The sequence below is a fragment of the Onychomys torridus genome, chromosome 20 (assembly GCF_903995425.1).
Source record: "Onychomys torridus chromosome 20, mOncTor1.1, whole genome shotgun sequence".
NCBI classification, from domain to species: domain Eukaryota; kingdom Metazoa; phylum Chordata; class Mammalia; order Rodentia; family Cricetidae; genus Onychomys; species Onychomys torridus.
In genome coordinates, this window is record NC_050462.1 from 17,490,153 (window position 1) to 17,504,686 (window position 14,534).

Below are 14,534 nucleotides of genomic sequence, written 5' to 3' on the forward strand. Positions count from 1 at the left end.
TGAGTCCTGGAAGGGCAACCGCCTCCTTTATAGCCCTGGGAATTTTAATTCTGTTTTCCTGTGAGTCAAGCTGTTAAGAAACTGATGATTGAAAACTGTTTCCCTGCTTTGGCTTGCTGACTTCTTCACAGAACACATCTGAGGTAGAGACCCAGTGTGATGGACATGGATGCATGTTGCTACAGTGGACTCCCAAGTGCTGGGGCTGAAATTCCCCCAAGCCAGCTTCGGAGGGAGCCATCTCTACAAATATGGAAAGAGGACTAGCAATGCTTCATGAGTGAAAGTTACGGGAGCCTATTGTTTTAGATCAGGTGCCTGCACTAGCTTCTTACAGACAAGACATCCAAATGGAGTGAATCTTGATGAACTCCCCTGTCTCTAAACAGAAACACAATTCCTGATCTTCCTAGAAATCAGAGAGAGATGGCAGCTAAATTTCTGGAATATGTCAGTCCTAACTAGCATGTGATAAGGTTTTCTTACCTTGTCATTCTTACAGAAAAGTCAACTGAAGTAACCTAATGTCAACCATTCACTTATTCTTCTACTGCTGCCTTCTTATCCTTGACCTTAGAAGGAAATTATGTTTGAGATGACCAATTTGCTTTTTATTACTATTTTCTGAGTAATAATGAATAACTTACTGTATTATTAAAGGCAACCACACTAGCTATCTACCATGGTCATGTAAACTCACTGAAGTACTTGGCTATTTTACGATTCTAGCTTCTTTTGTGGTTGGGGTCATGTTAACGATACCTGGTAACTGAGATAGCAAAACGACAGGCAGCTTTTCTAAGCTTCAGAAAAGATTATCTCCTCTGCCTTTCTTTCCCTCCTACTATGAATTGGAACAATGACAGAGGTGACGCAGCATCAACAATGCAACAAAAGGCAAGAAGATGAGGCAATAGAGAAGTGGAATTACCTTGTCAATGACATGGTCCATGGGTTTCTTCGTAGAACAGAAGAGCAGCCACAGCTTCAACTATCCAATACCTTGATAATCTGATGTCTACAAAAATGAAAGCTTCTCGTTTACTATGTTCCTTTAGTCACAGTGTTGGGATCTCTTTGTTACAGAAATTTAGCCTTTACTGTAACAGAGATGTGAGTATAGACAGAATCTGTAAGATGATTATGATGATAATGATAGACATGAGTAAATAGATAATAGATAGATAGACATACAGATGATAGATAGATAGATAGATAGATAGATAGATAGATAGATAGATAGATAAGAGAAAGGAGTATTTTTATGAACGGTTCTAGAGGCCAAGAGATCCATAAACTATTGTAAAAAGTATGGAGAAGGCTTGAGAAGAGCCAAAGGCTTGAGAAACACAACAGATCATAGAGTCCCAAAGCTGGCCCTCAAACCTGAAAACAAGAGCCCCTGATGTCCAAGTGAAGAAGAGATAGCAAGCTCACCTCTCAAGTCCTTTTGTGTTTCTAACCAGGTGCTATGAATTAGATGGTGAAACTTCTGTGAGGACCATTTTCTGCACTCAGTTCATCAGTCAAGGTTTTTGTCTCTTCCAAAGGCATTCTTGGAGATATATGTGGAAATTATTTACTGGATGTTTATCAACTTTCAACCCAGTCAAACTGATAAGTCAAGCATAAAAGTCACCACTGCAAAATCATCCACACATATGATCAATGAGCAAACATCTGGTTTTATCAGACATTTTGGAAGAACATATAATGTAAGTAAATACATGTCCCTATTAGGGTAATTTTCTTTCCTAAGACCCCCCAGTAAGGTTCTAAGACCGTAAATGAATTCTTGAAACTGTACTAGATACTGGAAGCTTCACACTATGTTTTTGTTTTGTATTATAAAGTTTAGTGATAATTTATCACAGTATATTAATAACTAATAACAAAATGAAACAACTAGCTGTAATAAAAGTCACATGAATGTGTTCCCTTTCACATTAGCTTATTATCCTGCACTCATGCCTCTGCTGCGGGGAGGTGACACAGTGTCTACAGTGGGAGACAAAGTGAGGTGGATGTTGTAGGTAGGCATTGTGCTGAGGCACAGTATTTAGGTATTGCTTGAGCAGGCATGCTGTCACGCTGTGCTGGACAATCTGATAGACAGATCACACACTGCTAAGCAGCGATTGTCTTGAGTGCCTGGGACATTCTCTTTTAGGGAAAACCCTCCCATCTCACAACAAGATAATCGCTATGAGCCTGGAGTGACAGCTTTGGGTGCAGATAAGTGACTCACCAGAAGGCTGAATGCTTTCCTTATGCTCTCTGCAATGTGCGGCAAACTTCTGAAACTTTAGCAGAGTCTGATAAAATTTCAGGTGATTCATCTTTCTCTATGCTCTTGCCTCTAATTTCCAAAGATTGTGATCATAATCAAATGGATGATTGCTCTCTTCCCTACATCAATCCTACTCTGTAAAACACAACATTTCTGTCTACAAAAACTAAGTCCCCTTTCAAACACATTTGCAAATGAGGTTCGTGATGTTGCAAATAGATTTTCCTCGCTCCAACACAAACAACTCCTTAACATCCAGGGTGTACTCTGTCAAATGACTTGCACTACAGAAGAATTTACTACATGAAAAAACATGTGTGGGTCTGGTGTCAATTCTTTTCCTCAAAATTTATGATCTGTGATATAAGAAAGAGCCCCCTGACATCTTCCAGGTGTATCATCACTGCTTATCAAAATAACAAACCCCATTTTTTTTATGAATTGATTTCAATGAAATTTGTCATGGAATTTCTCTAGAACTCATCTCTTCCCATATTAAAAAAATAACTAATGTTCTCCTCTTAAGCTATATAAACTAAATGTTTCCCAGACTTGAACTTACTGTAATATTTTGATGAATCTTCATGTCAACTTCTATTTACAAGTTTCTGTTTGCCATCCACCATCTTCTTAAAAATTGCACCATACCTCATCTCCTCTTCAGAAATATTTTTCTCTGCTGTTATCCCCTCAATGTACAGTTACAAAAGATGCTTTGTCTTGTGGACGTTTTTCTTCTTGCACTAACTCAGTAGGGCTAATTCTCCACTTTGAAGAAGCTTCTGTCATGCGCTAATTTAACTCTTGGATGCTCTGATCAACCAGTGGTATTTTATAGTTTTCCTGTACAAATACAGCCCTAGATCTTTCTAAACAATTTTATTTAGTTTCCTAGGATATTCACTAAGTCGCTATAATGAGATTGTGATATTAACAACATCAGTGTAGCACAGGCTTCATGACTGAAAAGTCTCTTAGAAAGCTCTCCTCAAGTCAGCCACCAGCCACAAGTGTGGAGCTGCTCAGACTTCCTGCACTTCCGATGATGTCATCCCACCTGGGGGACCCTCAGAGTTGATATGTGACTCAAAAGAGTCCCAAAATGAACACATGAACACTCTGTGTATGACCATAGTTTTACTGTACCAAAAGTGTGCAAACTTTCGTCACCAAATTCCCAAAGAATGAAGACCAAGATGGTCCCTAAAAAGAAGTTGCTATGTTCTCAGGATGCCTCCTGATGACCCATTCAGATTCAGTCCACTCTTCTATGTCTGACTGGCAATCAGGAAGCTCCATTGTGAGTCCATTGTCCTGCCTGAAGTTTTATCTGCACTTGATTGTGTAAGCAGGAGCTAGGGAATCCTTGAACACATGACTGAAAACAATCTCCTGCTTAAAACCATTCCCCAGATTACAAGTCACATTATTGCCACAAGACTCTACACTCCAAATATTTATTAATGATACTGGACTTCCTGGGACAGTCAGTCCTTACCTAGAAACTATGTGTTGGCTTGCCCATCACCGAGATAATCCCAAGTGTGATTCCAGGGCCTACCACAAGTAAAAAGAGTAATTCTATCAAAGAAGTTCAGGTCTTAACAAACACTCTCTGGAATTCAAGACAAAAGCAGGTTGTTTATTGCACAAAGATCTTCCCTTTAAAAGTTAATTGTAGGTCAGTAAGATTGCTCAGCATGACCAGGTGCTTACTGCCAAGCCTGAAGACTTAAATTCAATATCCAGGACCCCCACACACAGGTGCATGCACAAATAAACAAATGAAATCATTGTTTAAAGTGAAATCAATTTTCCATAATATATAATTAAAGTGTGAGATGATAATATGTGTAAAATAGCACAATTCTTTGCAGGAGAAAGAGTAAATATTTGATATTTTGAGAAAGGATGTGGAAGAATGGATTAAAAGCAGAGGGTATACCTTATAAGCTCCTTGAACAGAATTATAAGAGAGTTGGATATGAAAATTTTAGAACTTGAAGGAGTTTTACAAATTCTCTAATTCTTCATCAGGGCTCTCCAGAAACATATAGATAAGAACTAAGTAATTCTCCCATGGTAGGAAAAAAAGAAGTAAATGAATAATGAATATCATAAAAAAATCAAATTTTCTAGGACTTCCTGTGATGGACTGAATATGGAGAGGCAGCTTGCTGCTGAGTGTAGACTGGACCCTTCTCTCCAATTTTTCCACCCAGGTGAAGCTGGGATTCAATTTCAAGATGAGTCCATGGGGAGCAGTGCTGTAGTATTGTGTTCCTCAAAATATTGTGCACCCTAATAAACTTACCTGGGTTCAGAGACAGAACAGCCACAATATTAAACATAGAGGTTAGGCAGTGTTAGCACACACGTTAATCCTAGCGTTCCAGAGGCAGGAATCCATCTGTTCAAGGATATAGCCAAGCATGGTGACTCCCGCCTTTAATCACAGAAAGCAAGCCTTCAATCCCAGGGAGTCATGGTAGAAAACAGAAAGGTATGTAAGGTGTGAGGACCAGAAACTAGAAGCATTTGGCTGGTTAAGCTTTTAGGCTTTGAGCAGCAGTTCAGCTGAGATTCATTTGGATGAGGACACAGAAGCTCCAGTCTGAGGAAACAGGATCAGCTGAGGAACTGGCAAGGTGAGGAAACTGTGGCTTGTTGTCTCTCTGATCTTCCAGCATTCACCCCAATACCTGGCTCCAGGTTTGTTTTTATTAATAAGAACTTTTAAGATTCGTGCTACAAAGCAGAGCATGTACACAAGCACATACAAATAAAAATAAAGGTAAAACACAAAAGAAATTAAGTATAGAAAGGCAGGCAGGTATGGAGGATGGCTCTTGGGGAAAGGGTAGTTCCACAGAAGAAATGGGCATAGCCTTCTCTACAGAGTTTCACTGCATTCTCATAACAGCCCTGTTTTTATCTGGGTTGCCTTTGAAGTCACATTGACTAAATGGTTTCCAAGGAACTTGTTTGTTGTTGTTGTTGTTGGTGGTGGTGGTTTTGTTTCGTTTTGTTTTGTTTGTTTGTTTGTTTGTTTGTTTTTTCAGGAATGAAAATGTCAGCTGAGGCGCATTGGACAGGATGACAAGATGATAAGCTAAAGTCATAGGTGACAAGGACCAAAGGAATCCTCTCTATACACGATCACAGGGAGTCAAGACACCTGTTGGGCTAGAAACCCACTTGATAATCTTGTTTTTGAGATTCTCAGAAAGAGGTTGGAGAAAGGAGTGAGGGTGAGCTGAAAGGTCGTATACAATGACATCTTGGATGCCATTCACTCCTCTTTTAGCATTTATTTCTGTGATATCTCTGTCTAAAGAAGCAATGTCTCTGTGAAAGCATTGCTCCCAGCAAATGATGTTAGCTATAATGAGATGGCCGAGTCTTAGCTGGTGACAGGCTTCAGACCCCCAGGTAAGAGCTTCCTTTTGTTTTCGGGTCCCATTCTTTTTTCACCTTTCTACCCAGATGTGTTCCCATTCTTCCCCTTGAACATGGCTGGAGAACCTGCCTCATTGTCCTCTTAAGGCTCCCACATACTCAAGCCCCTTCCCTGCCCTCCCCCTCTATTATTCCCCATGATATTTTATTCATTTAAACTCCTTTCCCCTATGTTATTCTCTTGTCCCTTTCCATTTCGTTGCAACCTCATTGAGCCAAAGAGTCAGCTACAAATTCTCTTCCCTGTATGTTGGGATCTCAGAAGCCCAGCAAGGGTGAAATGTGTTAATTAAGTCATTTACAGCTCTCCTAGACATCGTGATACCTTAACTAGATTTTTTTTTTTTTAATTAGCCTTTCTACTAGTGTTAATGAGAGGAATTTCAGAAACTGGACTTCCTAACTTCTATGTACAGAGGTGGTTACATATGCCACAGAAAGCTGAGTCTGGGTAAATTGTAAAGGTAAAGAAAGGAAGGAAGGAAGGAAGGAAGGAAGGAAGGAAGGAAGGAAGGAAGGAAGGAAGGAAGGGAGAGATAAAAGAAAGAAAAGAAAGAAAGAAAGAAAGAAAGAAAGAAAGAAAGAAAAGAAAGAAAGAAAGAAAGAAAGAACTTCTTTGGTCATCTCTTGCTCGATCTGCTGTTCTTCTCCCTTAGCAACCTTGCTCACATCAAATCTCATCTGGGCATGAGGCTGGAAGCGTATTGCTGCCTTCCCCTCACCTTCCCCTCTCAGCATGACATGCAAGAGTCCACACTTCCTTAAGTCTATGAGCACTTAGTACCCACACCAAGTTATTTACACAACAACTCTTTTGCTCTGTCTGGAGTTACCTCCACTAGCAATTCTGGGTTATAGCATATAGGCACCCCACTGAGAAACCAGCATAAAAGTGACCTTCTTACCCAGGTGAGGTGGCACTCCTCAAAATCCCACCTGTTTGGGAGGCTGAGGTAGGTAGGGGGTCACAAGGTAGAGAGAAGCTTGGACTCCATAGCAAGTTTCAGGCTAACCTGGATAAATTTGTGAAACCTTGTCTCAAAATAAAAATTAAAACTGAGCTAGCTAGGCGTGTATCCTAGTGGAAGATCATTTGACTAGCATATTCAAGGTCCTATGTTCAGTCCTCAGTGTAGAAGAAAACACATTTTAAAAGTAATTGCTTAGTTTTGAAGAAGACATTACTTTTCTCATCCCTTTCCAGCAATGTTTACAAGTTCTTGAAGATAACATTTGAAATGCCATACATCTCTCTCAAATGAATTGTGGAAATTCAGAAGCCACAACCCATGTACTGATGTTTATTTTTGTATCTTCAGAAGTAACACATAGCTGTCATAAAGTAATGTTTGATGAACAGAGGATCCTATAGTTATCATCTCCCATGTTCATCCTTTCTGGAGAATCATGGAGAGTTTCTTCAAAATGTATACATTTGTAAATATCCACCTAAACCTTTGAAGATGCGGTATCCTCAGTGAAACTGTGTGTGCCCACACACTCACAGATGTGCAAAATTCTCTTTCTTTGAGTTTTTTTGTGTCAATTGCATATTTTAAATTTGAATGTCATATCATGATTTTTTTTTCTCTTCAAGAGATTGTGCTATGATACTTGTTTGCAGATACAAACAATGGCACTCTACAGTGTATGCTTTAGACATCCCCATCTTTGCAGGGATGAATATTTCAATAGAATTCCAATGGTGCTTATTTGCAGCTGCACCTGGACTCACCCTCTCCACTGCTGCATTTAGACAGATACAAATGGAGTTCTAGTGTTGTTTTCTATAAACCCATAAGATTGCTGTGTATTTTGTAACTTACAGGCTGGTATTTCATCCCACTACTACAATTGGGTCATTATCTGTGGTTGATATTTTGTGAACCCCAATAAACTTATCTGGGGGATCAGAGAACAGAACAGCCACTATATTAAACATAGAGGTTAGGCAGTGGTAGCACACACCTTTAATCCTAGCATTCCAGAGGCAGAGATCTGTCTGGATCTCTGTGAGTTCAAAGCCACACTGGAAACAGTCAGGCATGGTAACTCACGCCTTTAATCCCAGGAAGTGATGGCAGAAAGCAGAGAGCTATATAAAGCCTGAGGACCAGGAACTAGAACTGGTTAAGCTTTTAGGTTTTCAGTAGCAGTTCAGCTGAGATTCATTCTAGATGAGGACTCAGAGGCTTCCAGTCGAGGAAACAGGATCAGCTGAGGAATTGGTGAGGTGAGATGGCTGTGGCTTGTTCTTTTTCTCTGATCTTCCAGCATTCACCCTAATATCTGGCTCCAGGTTTGTTTTTATTAATAAGACCTTTTAAGATTCATGCTACAATTATCTTTGTGCCCCAGACCCTTCTTACAGCTTTTGTAGCTTCATACAGTTCACATGATATGGAAACAAAAGTCTAGGTTTATACCACTATAAATTATCTTAGTATCTCTTGATAAAGCAGTGGGAGAGTGAATGTCCTGACTCTTTAAAATTCACTGTTGCTCCGTATTCCTCACTTCCAAAATCTAGAACACTTTTCCTGCCTTTTTATTGAAAAATTTATAATCCACGGATTAGCTAGCTGAAGTGAAGGCATTATGTACTATCTAGATCTTTCCAAAGTGACATTTATAAGACACGAGTTTATATTTAGAACTAGAAATTGCCGTGGTATGAAACAGTGGTACACAGGAAAAGATAGAATAGCAATTGACTTTTTAGAAAATCATAAAAATGGCAATATAATAACGTAGCAAATTGTAATTTTTTTTTCTGTCAGCTGCTCCAGCTTGGCTTAACAGATGTCCATATCAGAAAAGAGCTGTGGTTCTTCCAACATGCTGTATATGCCATGCTGCAGGCTCTCAGGTATAGCCTTCTGAAAGTTTGGACTTCTGTTGCTGGATACAGATGTTCAGTTTCTCTGACTCTGGGACTTTAGTAGACCTCTGGGACTTTATAATGATGCTGGTAGAATTTACATAGTCTGCTGTGAAATGAGCAAAATGGGAAAAATAAAGTAAAATATAATATTTTTTGCATGAGATATTCCATGGAATTAATGAGAGTTGAGAAACAGTGCAGGTTTCCCTCAGGAAGTTATAAAGATTGAAAATAAGTCTATTTTTCTTGAATTAAATAAGCAGAATTTACCTCTTTCCTGCTTTGGTATGTTAAAATTACACAAATTTTTGGCATTTTAGGTTATTAAAATTTTAATTTAAAGCAGCAATATAAATGTTTTGAGATTGAAATGTCAAATTTTAGAATATTATATCCAAAAACTTGTGTCAGATTCGTCATGGTGCCAATTTATGCATTAAATATATTTACTTAAGTGATAATTTCCCATAAGATGAGAAATACCTGTCTGATTTACTGTAATGTATAATGATTTTTTGTAACTATGAGTTTATTCCTAATCCATGCATATCTGGGAATTTCTTTAAAAGTATTATTTAGCCCAGAGTTATATATTCTTTCTTGGCTAGATTGGAGTGTATTTTTATATTAGAAAATGAATTGTGTTAATTCCTAAAATATAACTTTATTTTTACTGTTCTGTGTAGCATCCGGATAGTTTGCAATGTTTTGTTTCAAACCCAGAGCATGTTTAAAAGCTAAACATACTATCTGTTATCATTTGAGAAGGAAGTAATTTTTTTATGCAAAGTAAAATTGCATAGCCAGCATCGTTGGTATAGAAAAATGTAAAGTCACTAAAAGAACTAATTGTGCAATGTCATTCCTTAACTATCAGTGACATAATAAAAGCTAGGAGACTTTTGACGGGGAAATGTAGTATACCTCGGCGGAATATTGGGAATATTGGAGAAAGAGACTGCAGCTGGACATGTCTTTAGAGTCATATTGCATGGCTTAGAACAAATGACATAAGTTTGCAAGGTAAGTTCAAGCTTGCTCTGAAGGGGTACAGATTTCTTTTATAACTCTGTTATAAAAGATGTCTGCTGAATCCTTGCTTCCTATTAAATTTACCCTTTAAAAAATAATTAAAACTTTACTAGTCACACAGTCTAGTAGAACAATTGGGGCTTATAACTATGTTATCATTCAAAATGCAAAATGTTAGGCAATATTGACAGGCATAGTGGTGGTCTATTAGTAGTGTTTATATTGTAATGATAGAAATGTCTCATTTCTTGTGTGGGAATGTGTAATTTTTTTTCTCCACTCCCGTTTTCTGCCTCAACTAGAACAATTCAGTAGATGAGGAAGATGTGTCCAAAATACCTTGAGCATGGTATTGTTTTGCTTATATGATGCCCAGAAGCCTTGTATAATAGACAGTGACTGCTTGGAAAGGCTTAAAATAACTTAATTCTATCTTGCTGACCCTAAGGGTAGGCTCAAAGCAGAACATAAGTACAACCAGTGGTAAAAACTAATTCTGTTTTTGACTGTTGCCGGAGGGTTTGTTTGGGTTTAAAAAAAAAAAAAATGTTTCTTGTTCCTATGAATATCATGTAAAAAGGTCTCAGATCACACTGAAAATACAGAGGTCAGTAAAGTTCCGTGAGTGACTCGCTGTGTGGTCTGAAGGAAGATACTAAAACTGTCCAGGTTTCTATGCATGACAGAGAAATAATAGCATTTAAATATTATTAAGTATATTACAGTAATTAATTTTTTTGCAATGCTTTGAAATAAACATCAAAGAAATTCACTTACTTGCTTTAGCTTTGATTCTATGTGGTAATGAGAGAGAACATATTGTACATGGTAAAAAAAAAAAGTGTTCTTGAGGTTGCACTGATAAAACTGTACATACTACATTAAACTCACACTGCTCCATTCATCAAGAACATTGCAGAAATTGGCAAGAGGTTTCTGTCTTATCTCGTTGTCCATAGAGACAGTCACAGAAGATGAGAGCTATTGGTAGCCAGTATCAGCTTGAACTAAATATCTGGCAATACAAGCATTAAATTTTATTATAATGCATTTCTATAAGATTTGCCTATTAAAAGTATTTTTCCATACCTCATGAGGTTAATAGCATTGTTCAATAGATGGTTTTTTGTTGTTGTTGCTGTTGTTAAGGTATTTTGAATAGAAAATAACAATATCATCCATTGGCTTATTAAATGGGGAAAAATTTGAAGGTAAAGGTATGAGCTAGCTTTTTGTTGTTATCATTTGTTTGTTTGCTTGTTTGTTTTTTGAGACAGGGTTTCTCTGTGTCCTGGCTATCCTGGAACTCACTTTGTAGATCAGGCTGGCCTCTACCTCACAGAGATCCACCTGTCTGTGTCCCCTGAGTGCTGAGATTAAAGTTATGTGTGACACCATGATCTGGCTGGATGACAGTGTGCTCTAGGAAGAACTCCACCATTGCAATGGAACACAATGTATTTTTCTGTCACTCTTGTTACATGTCAGTAGAAGCATGTTCTTTCCATGTGCTTCTCTATTCTGAGACTCAGCCTGAGGGATCAGAGAACCTGGTCAAGGTATAATATAGCCCACTGGTGGAAATGGAGTTGCACACGGCATTTAAAGCTTCATCTAAGGAGTCACATGTCTTTTCATGGATTTTTGTCATTGCTGGCCCAGGCAGTTTGTAAAGTAAATATTGAGGTCAATGGGGTGAAAAATACAGTTATTAGGAAAAAAGCTGGTAAATACTCCAGGGTGATCATGTAGTTTACCCCACCATGTGACATTTCGGACCTGTGCAACTTGGCCTCTACTGCTCAGTTTTCTTTAGTGCATTTATTGGCTTTGACCCAGAACAAGTTTCCTCTTGAAGTAAATTGGCAAGCATCCCAAACCTCACATTCAACAAAAGAATCACTTTCCCTTTTCCACAGCAGGAGAAAAAGTTACAGGTAATACTTTGATTGAATTCTCTTGTGTTACATACCCAGTGTAGTGACATAGCTAGAGAAGGCCAGACACTGCTCAAGAAAGAGAATTGAGATCAGGATGGGTGAGTAAGACCAGCAAGATGCATCTTGAGTCTGGGATCCATTCCACCCCCATTCAGGAATGCAGGATACCAGTGCCAGATAAAGAAATCCCAATCCACTTTGTGTTTGACCAACTTTTCCTATCATCAACTTAAAAGGGTCTATTGTCTTCTTCACTCTTAAGTTCTGTGATATATGTATGTTATATGAAAATGTCTTTATAAGTACTTGATTTTATTTGGAAGATGCTCTTTTGCTCAAAAACTAACAAGTTTTATCCTAGAATCAGATTTCACACAAAACTGATATAAATCAAAGGTAACCCAAGTGTTGGAGAGATGGCTCAGGAGTTCAGAGCATTGGTTACTCTTGCAGATGACTGTGATTATGTTCTAAGCACCCACATGGTAACTCAACCATCCATGCCTCTGGTTCCAGGGAACCCAAGGACCCAAGGCTCTCTTTTAATATCCATGGTCACTGGGCAAGTACATAATGTGCACACATACATTCAGGCAAGACTCTCATACACATAAAATAAAAATAAATAAATATTAAAAGGATGGATGATTCAACACACACAAAAAATAAAACACTACAGATTTTGGTTGCAATTAAAATCCTTTAATGTTACATTTAAGCTTGAGTTTGGACAGGAATCCCACATGGCAGATCTCTAGGAGACAATGGGCAAGGGTGGCATCTTACATGGTTGTGTCTTGTGTGAATAAAGAAAGGGAAAAGCACAGGCAGCTTGTGGAAGGAAGTCTGTGCATGTGAGTCTCTCAACCATCGCTCCCTCTGTACTTCTTCCATCCCCAAACAGGAACGGTACCTCCACACGCATCAGCTGGTTCATCTACATCTTTGGCTAAAGTGCCGTTCTAGCTTATTGTGTGATGCTTCTGGTGTGTGTGTGTGTGTGTTTGTGTGTGAGTGTGTGTGTGAGTGAGTGTGTGTGTGTGTGTGTGTGTATGTATGTGTGTGTGTGAAAGGACTACAGACACACTCTTGCTTTACAAGCTTGACATTTGAATACTGTTATCTATTTGCCATACAGTTATCCATCTTCTATTTCCCAGTGTGCTACAACACATATATACTTTTTTCTATAATACATATATTCCTTTATTCAAATGTGCATAATTATGATTTGTGCTGACATAAGAGGAAAAAAATAACTCAGCTACTGTAATCTTAGTCCTGTCTTGTGAAATCATTGTCTGGACTTCTTTGGCTCTTTTAATTATTTCCACACTGAAAACATAATCCAAGAGAATGCAATCAAAAAGGCACCTGAAACTTTATCTACTGATAGGGAAAGGAGTAGTTCTCTTCTGTCATTGAATATAAAGTTTGAAATACTTGGGATTATTTTTGTCCTCAAATGAGTGACTAACAATGTATAGTATGTATATTATAAAGGTTATTTGGTTTGATCATGACTAAATATTTTTATTCTAATTGTGCTAGCTCTAAATGTGTATGTGTTCTATAGTCATGTGTTTGGCTTCAAGAATTAAAATAATTAAATACAAACTACAAACAGCAGTGAGCCAACTAATGCCACAAATAACTACTAGACTACTACATCATCAAAATATCAGATGCAACACTTCAAAACTCCCCAGTGTGGAACAGATTGTTTCAGTTGTTGTGGTCAGACTGCTCTTTTTACTGACCTTTAGAACAATTTTTTTCTCTCTCTCTTCAGCTGAAAACCCATTTCTCACAGTTTGCTGGTTACCAAAGGCTTTTCATAGTACATGAAATATGTTGATCTTACAGTGTGAAAAAACAACAACAACAACAACAAAAAAAAAACCCAGGTGGATATTTTTAAAAATAGGCATGATAGTTGCAGATAGAAATAACTTAAGGAAAACAACGGGACACAATTCCTTCTATGCAAGTACCACACTTGGGATTCTTACCAGATTTTGCTGTTACTGTTCTTGGATTGTGTCTGCTGGCATACCTTACCCTCGGATACACAGCTACATTACAATTGTTGCATCAGTCAGTAGATAACACAGGCCACCTCTGGTACAATTCTGACAATCAAGAGATCTCTCTAGAAGGTCTGTGGAGAATTTGCATGTAAATTTCATCTGTGCAAAGGTTAAAACTCCAGGCATTCCATGTCCTGATAAAACATCCCTGGAGGTACTTTATGATGGGGAATAGCCACCTTTTGTCCTCATGGTATGACAGTTTCAAATAAAAGCCACATGTTCTTAATGAATATGAGCAGTTAGCTCCACCTGGGTTCCATCCATTTGACGGAAGAAAGAATATTCAGAGATTATTAAAATCAAAATAAATAAGACACTTGGGCCATGTGTCCCTAAGTAGAATGTTCTGATTTGCATCACCATGACCTCAAGGTTAATTCCTTCTCATCTCCGTTTGGATCTCATCACTTAGAATTTGCTAAGAATAAAATATAAAAATCATCTGTTATAATGGAAAATTTTATTACTAGGTATTCCAACTGATCCTTGACAAGACAAAAAGTAGAAAACCTCAAATGTATAGAAGTTTATCCATCAAATTTGCAAATTGAAAGGAGATATAATAAAAGTCTCCTAAATTCAGATTATAACCAAGCATAAAAAGTGTTGAAGAAAACACAAACCTAAAGAGTCAGAGCTAGAATTTACATGTGAGAGATATGAATGGCGTTTCTCTTTCTTGTCCCAAACTACCTCACTTAGTATAATTTTCCCAGATCCATCCATTTACCTGTGGATTCCATGATATCATTTTTCTATATAGCTAAAGTATGTTTAGGTGCCATATTTTTATCATCAGTTTTTCAGTTGATAGACATCTAAGTTGATTCCATTTC